Source organism: Balaenoptera physalus, assembly GCF_965194825.1.
Source record: "Balaenoptera physalus genome assembly, chromosome: X".
NCBI lineage: Eukaryota > Metazoa > Chordata > Mammalia > Artiodactyla > Balaenopteridae > Balaenoptera > Balaenoptera physalus.
This window is the reverse complement of record NC_138903.1, coordinates 77,426,832-77,434,774: the sequence shown is the minus strand read 5'-3', so window position 1 is coordinate 77,434,774 and position 7,943 is coordinate 77,426,832. Positions and strand designations below refer to the sequence as shown.

At 35.6% G+C, this 7,943-nt stretch overlaps 1 long non-coding RNA gene across 1 annotated transcript in view; it reads left to right on the top strand.

The window, feature by feature from the left end:
• The window catches only part of LOC309653140, an 803,279-nt gene that overhangs the window by 376,908 nt on the left and 418,428 nt on the right, over nucleotides 1-7,943 (top strand). The gene's annotated exons all lie outside the window — the stretch shown is intronic.

The following is a 7,943-nucleotide window of genomic DNA, read 5'->3' as shown; positions in this document are numbered from 1 at the left end:
AATTACCAATGGCAATTTTCATAGAACTAGAACAAAAAATCTTAAAATTTGTATGGAGACACAAAAGACCCTGAAGAACCAAAACATATTGAGAAAGGAAAACGGAGCTGGAGGAATCAGGCTCCCTGATTTCAGACTATACTACAAAGCTACACTAATCAAAACAGTATGGTACTGGCACAAAAACAGAAATATAGATCAATGGAACAGGATAGAAAGCCCAGAGATAAACGCACAGAGCTATGGTAAACTAAACTATGACAAAGGAGGCAAGGATATACAATGGAGAAAAGACAGACTCTTCAATAAGTGGTGATGGGAAAACAAGACAGCTACATGTAAAAGAATGAACTCCCTAACACCATACACAAAAATAAACTCAAAATGGATTAAAGAGCTAAATGTAAGACCATAAAACTCTTAGAGGAAAGCATAGGAAGAATACTCATTGACATAAATTACAGCAAGATCCTTTTTGACCCACCTTCTAGAGTAATGGAAATAAAAACAAAAATAAACAAATGGGACCTAATGACTCTTAAAAGCTTCTGCACAACAAAGGAAACCATAAACAAGACACCAAGACAACCCTCAGAATGGGAGAAAATATTTTCAAATGAAGCAACAGACACAGGATTAATCTGCAAAATATACAGACAGTTCATGCAGCTCAATATCAAACAAACAAACAACCCAATCAAAAAATGGGCAGAAAACCTAAGTAGACATTTCTCCAGAGAAGACATACAGATGGCCAACAAACACATGAAAGGATGCTCAACATCACTAATCATTAGAGAAATGCAAATCAAAACCACAATGAGGTATTACGTCACACCGGTCAGAATGGCCATCATCAAAAATCTACAAACAATAAATGCTGGAGAGGGTGTGGAGAAAAGGGAACCCTCTTGCCCTGTTGGTGGGAATGTAAACTGATAGAGCCACAATGGAGAACAGTATGGAGAGTCCTTTAAAAATGAAAAATAGAATTACCATATGACCCAGCAATCCCACTATTGGGCATATACCCAGAGAAAACCATAAATCAAAAAGACACATGCACCCTAATGTTCATTGCAGCACTATTCAGCTAGGTCATGGAAGCAATCTAAATGTCCATCGACAGATGAATGGATAGAGAAGATGTAGTACATATATACAATGGAGTATTACCCAGCCATAAAAAAGGAATGAAATTGGGTCATTTGTAGAGACGTGGATGAACCTAGAGACTTTCATTCAATGTGACGTAAGTAGAAAGGGAAAAACAAGTATCATATATTAACTCATATATGTGGAATCTCTAAAAATGGTAGAGATGAACCTGTTTGAAAGGCAGAAATAGAGACACAGACATAGAGAACAAACCTATGGGCACCAAGGGGGGAAAGGGGGGTTGGGATGAATTGGGAGATTGGGATTGACATATATACACTAATATGTATAAAATAGATAACTAATGAGAACCTGTGGTATAGCACAGGGAACTCCACTTCGCTGTACAGTAGAAACTAACACAACATTGTAAAACAATTATATCCCAATAAAAATATATATATAGGGAAAAGTCCCAAGGTAGAGAATTGGGATTCCACTAGTTAAATATATGTTCTGCATTCATGTGTGCAAAGTCAGGAATTTGGAAAAACCTCATTTCAGAAAGTTTGATCTCCCTTGATGGTGTAAGCCCTATGAGAAGCATAAATAAAGTGCTTTTGAATTGACTTTTTTTAAAAAAATGATTCTCATTTTTAAGTTTGGGGCATTTTCTCCCTCCTTTTAGATTAGGGAGTGATGGAGATTTAGGAGCTACTGCAGGTTTTAGATCTCTTTCATTGTTAACTTATTTTGACTATTTTATTTGCCATCGTTAAAACTATAACATATTGGAGTCAGTTGTAGTTAAGAAGCATGCATTCTTAATGAAACTAACAAAATTTGGTTTTAAAATCAATATGGCTTCTTAAATGAAGATTACCTCCCATTTGTCATTATGCACAGAAGTGGATATACTATATCTTCACAGGCGATGTACTTTTGAAAAAAATGGTTAATATACACAACTACATAGTTTTTACTCTAAATACAAATGCTATGAAATCTTTCTCATCCATATGAAGACTTTAGGTGTTGCATTTAAATTCATATGATTGCATCCTTTTCTTTCAATAATCAGATTGAAACAATAATAATCCCTCATATTATTACACTGGAATCATGTGTGAAAAGCAAATTGTTGCTTTCTCCAAGATTATAAACTTATCTATATTCGTCCCTATCCCTGGTCTCTAAAAGTAACTGCATTACTTTCATATGCAAACTTATAGTACAGACGCTTTGAGACTCAGAGATGAAATTATCCTTAACTTTAATGTGCCTGAATTAGTATCAACATATTTGTGAGAGATTAGTTGGAAAGATTTATGATAATTTTAAAGGAAAATGGGCAAATTAAGCTCATTTAATCATTTTTTTAAAATTTCATCAGCTCTTTCTCAATTTGTTTTGAAAGTGAACATTCTACAAAATGATATTCTCATGAGAAGCATACAATTGACTAGCTTAAGAACAATATGTTTATTGCTACCATTTTTCATCTTATTAATAAAAAATTGAAAACTCTGACAACTACTAATAAAATTGTTGCTATTTCTAATTCCCCTGAAATGTGAAGATTAAAAACAGACTTTGCCAGGAAAAGTACACATTGAGAATTCCTCAGATCATTACTAGAATTTGTTTTTAATATGACAGATTTTCAAATTTTAATTAGAACACAAAACATAAAATGTACTATATGTGTAACTGAAATAAATCTGATGTTATGATACATTTTGTAAGCTCAGCATCATTACTAGATCTTATCCCGGTGATGAAAAAGGAGACAATATTATTTCTTTTCACTTTGAACATAACGATGACTTAAGATAGGGCCATAGCTGTTAGGTAAAATTACCTAGCAATATAATTGGGGTGAAATGGTCACAGTGGAGAAGAAATGCTGATTATAGAAGTAGAGCAGGGCAATCATAGTGGATATCAACATAAAATAGGTGGATTTAGCATGGCTTGGACATGTAAATGAAATAACAGAAATATAAAATTTAATTATAGATATATGTAAATTAAGGAATCCTTCAAGTATATTGGAGCGAGGTGTTTTCTAGAAAAGATAAAATGTTGTGGGCTCCAGTGGGAGAGAAAAAGATTTTAAAAATTAAATTTCATCAATTTCAAAAGTACCATTTCCACTATATATTTCTGGGTTTTGCCTTTTTTTCTCCTTCTGACATTATTTTTTAATTCCTTCTTTTCAATCAACAAATTTCATACAGATTTAACAATATAGAAGTTTGGTGTTGAAGAAATCTGCCTAATATGAGTTCATCCTCAAGCTTCTCTCATCTCCGGAATATACTGTCACTAGCTCAGCCATCCAGACAGGTGGTAGAAAAATTATGTGGGGCCTATAGGAAGTGGGGAAATTCAATAGTCAGAGCCTACTTGTAGCTTTTGAACCTTGCATTGGAGTGAAGTTTTTTGAATGCTCAATGCAACTTTTGGTGCCAGGCAAAATTATCTAGCATTATGATAAAAATGGAATCCTCTGACTTGCAAAGATCTCAACAAGTAATATTTTAATATAGATGTTATCATGAAATTCACTTATTCTCTAGACCAGGGACTGGCGAACCACAGTAAGTGGCCCAAATCGGGCCCACTACTCGTTTTTTTTTAAATCAGTTTAGTTTTTTCAACACAACCATGACCATTTGTTTATTATTGTCTATGGCTGCTTTTGGACTCCAGTAACAGAGTTCAGTTGTTGCAACAGAGCTTGTACACTTCGTAAAGACAAAATAAAATTTTAAGGCAAATTTCAAATATTTTATTATCAGCATTAATTTTTTTTGTTTTTGTTTTTGTTTTACTTGTATTAAATTGAAGGATAGTTTATTTATATGCCCAAAATATTTATTATTTGGCTCTTTACAGAAAAAAAGAAATGCCAACTTTTGCTCCATACATATAGCTGAATAACTTTATGAACTGGTTAGTACATAAATTAGAATAGAATTCTGGTGAAACCGAGGCTGCCACAAATAGTATATATGTGATAAAGTTGGCCTAAAAAAGAGTTTTAATCTTGTATTTATACAGCAAAAATGGTTTCCACAATATGAGTTTACAAACCAGTGTCAGAAGTTTGTTGGAATTCAGACAGATTTACTCATATAGTATAGGAATTAGTGACTTTTGGTAAGCAAACTGTCCAAATTGTTAATATGACCTATTAAGAGTTTGGCTCATTTGGAGAGGTTAAACATTTTCCATGTATATTATTAACATGTGAATAAATTTTCTTATATGGCAAGTACACCTGAGAAACAATACATATTTATTTTCATTACCTTGTTTTCCCCCCAACACAGCATCCACTCCTCACCATTCACTCATTAACCTCATGACTTTCAAACCCAAAATTCACTGAAACAGTGCTTGAGAAGTTCAAGTTCACTGATAACCTCTAGATCATTCTATTCAGTTGATATAATTCCATCTTCATCTAACTAACTTCTCAGCAACATTCTCCTCTTTTAAATATTCTTTTCTCTTGGAGTCAGTAACACTCTCTTGGTTTCCCTGCTACATCTCTACCACTTTTTATGTGGCTCCTTTGCAAGCTTTATTGAGCAATTAATTGTTAGATGTCTTCAATTCTTACCCAGAAGTTTCCTCCATGGTCATGTTTCAATCACGACTTTCCTGAAAATGCCTCAAAATTTATTTTTCCAGTCTGGACTATTTATCTGAGCCATAGACCCTTAAATCCAATTGCCCACCTCATATATTATCTTGGATATATTAAAGGGATCTCAAACTTGTGTTCAAAACTGAGCACATGATCTTCTCCTCAAACATGCTCTCCTTGTATCTCCTTGTATTCCTTCAATATTAAATAAATGAAAGTACACAATTTTGTTAAAATTTCATTTCAATATTAAAAAATAAAAGTACACGATTTTGTTAAAATTTTAATCCCAGGCAAATACAATCATGTCATAGGTAGAGAGAGCTCAAGTATTTAACCATAACCCTTGGGAGCCACTAATCCCTCTTGCAATACAGATTGAATCCAGCCAATACTCACTACCTCTACCACCATCTCTCATTGGAATTAATGCAATATCCCCATAACTGGTCTTCTTGCCTCCACTGAGGCCCTTTTCTGAATGGTTCTCCAGACTTCAGTCAGGAAAAATGAGTTTAATCATGTCACCTTGCCTCCTTCCTCAGCTTTATCTGCCAATATACAAAACTTGTTTTTTCCACTACAATGATTTACTTTAGGGCTCACATATTAACCATCATACCTCCCAATACATGGCTTTCATTTTTTTACTTATTTTATTTTATTTTATTTTTTTAAATTATTTATTTATTTATTTTTTATTTTTGGCTGTGTTGGGTCCTCGTTTCTGTGCGTGGGCCTTCTCCAGCTGTGGCAAGCGGGGACCACTCTTCACCGCGGTGCGTGGGCCTCTCACCGCCATGGCCTCTCTCGTTGCGGAGCACCAGCTCCAGACGTGCAGGCTCAGTAGTTGTGGCTCACGGGCCCAGTTGCTCCACGGCATGTGGGATCCTCCCAGACCAGGGCTCAAACCCATGTCCCCTGCATTGGCAGGCAGATTCTCAACCACTGCGCCACCAGGGAAGCCCCATTTTTTTATTATATTTTTTATAGCATCTTTATTGAAGAATAATTGCTTTACATTTCTGTGTTAGTATCTGCTTTTTAAAAAAGTGAATCAATAATACGTATACATATATCCCCATATCCCCTCTGTCTTGCTTCTCCCTTCCACCCTCCCTATCCCACCCCTCTAGGTGGTCACAAAACACCGAGCTGATCTGCCTGTGCTATGCGGCTGCTTCCCACTAGCTATCTATTTTACATTTGGTAGTATATATAAGAACATGCCATTCCCTCACTTCATCCCAGCTTACCCTTACCCCTCCACATGTCTTCAGGTCCATTCTCTACGTCTGCATCTTTATTCCTGTCCTGCCCCTAGGTTCTTCAGAACCATATATTTTTTAAAATTTCCATATATATGTGTTAGCATACTGTATTTGTTTTTCTCTTTCTGACTTACTTCACTCTGAATGACAGACTCTAGGTCCATCCACCTCACTACAAATAACTCCATTTCGTTTCTTTTTATGGCTGAGAAATATTCCATTGTATATATGTGCCACATCTTCTTTATCCATTCATCTGATGATGGACATTTAGGTTGCTTCCATGTCCTGGCTATTGTAAATAGAGCTGCAATGAACATTGTGATACATGACTCTTTTTGAATTATGGTTTTCTCAGGGTATATGCTCAGTAGCAGGATTGCTGGGTGGTATGGTAGTTCTATTTTTAGGATTTTAAGGAACATCCATACTGTTCTCCATACTGACTGTATCACTTTACATTCCCACCAACAGGGCAAGAGGGTTCCCTTTTCTCCACACCCTCTCCAGCATTTGTTGTTTGTAGATTTTTTTAAACATCTTTATTGGAGTATAATTGCTTTACAATGGTGTGTTAGTTTCTGCTTTATAACAAAATGAATCAGTTATACATACACATATGTTCCCATATCTCTTCCCTCTTGCATCTCCCTCCCTCCCACCCTCCATATCCCACCCCTTTAGGTGGTCACAATGCACAGAGCTGATCTCCCTCTGCTATGCGGTTGCTTCCCACTAGCTATCTATTTTATGTTTGGTAGTGTATATATGTCTATGCCACTCTCTCACTTTGTCACAGCTTACCCTTCCCCCTCCCCATATCCTCAAGTCCATTCTCTAGTAGGTCTGTGTCTTTATTCCCGTCTTGCCACTAGGTTCTTCATGACCTTTTTTTTTTCCCCTTAGATTCCATATATATGTGTTAGCATACTGTATTTTTTTTTCTCTTTCTGACTCACTTCATTCTGTATGACAGACTCTAACTCCATCTATCTAACTACAAATAACTCCATTTTGTTTTTTTTATAGCTGAGTAATATTCCATTGTATAAATGTGCCACATCTTCTTTATCCATTTATCTGATGATGGACACTTAGGTTGCTTCCATGTCCTGACTATTGTAAATAGAGCTGCAATGAACATTTTGGTACATGACTCTTCCTGAATTTTGGTTTTCTCAGGGTATATGCCCCGTAGTGGGATTGCTGGGTCATATGGTAGTTCTATTTTTAGGTTTTTAAGGAACATCCATACTGTTCTCCATAGTGGCTGTATCAATTTACATTCCCACCAACAGTGCAAGAGTGTTCCCATTCCTCCACACCCTCTCCAGCATTTACTGTTTTTAGATTTTTTGATGATGGCCATTCTGACCCGTGTGAGATGATATCTCATTGTAGTTTTGATTTGCATTTCTCTAATGATTAATGATGTTGAGCATTCTTTCAGGTATCTGTTGGCAATCTGTATATCTTCTTTGGAGAAATGTCTATTTCGGACTTCTGTCCATTTTTGGATTGGGTTGTTTGTTTTTTTTGTTATTGAGCTGCAAGAGCTGCTTGTAAATATTGGAGATTAATTCTTTGTCAGTTGCTTCATTTGCAAATATTTTCTTCCATTCTGAGGATTTTCTTTTGGTCTCGTTTATGGTTTCATTTGCTGTGCAAAAGCTTTTAAGTTCCTTTAGTTCCCATTTGTTTATTTCTGGTTTTATTTCCATTTCTCTAAGAGGTGTGTCAAAAAGGATCTTTCTGTGATTTATGTCATAGAGTGTTCTGCCTATGTTTTCCTCTAAGTGTTTGATGGTGTCTGGCCTTACACTTAGGCATTTAATCCATTTTCAGTTTATTTTTGTATATAGTGTCAGGGAGTGTTCTAATTTCATACTTTTACATGTACCTGTCCAGTTTTCCCA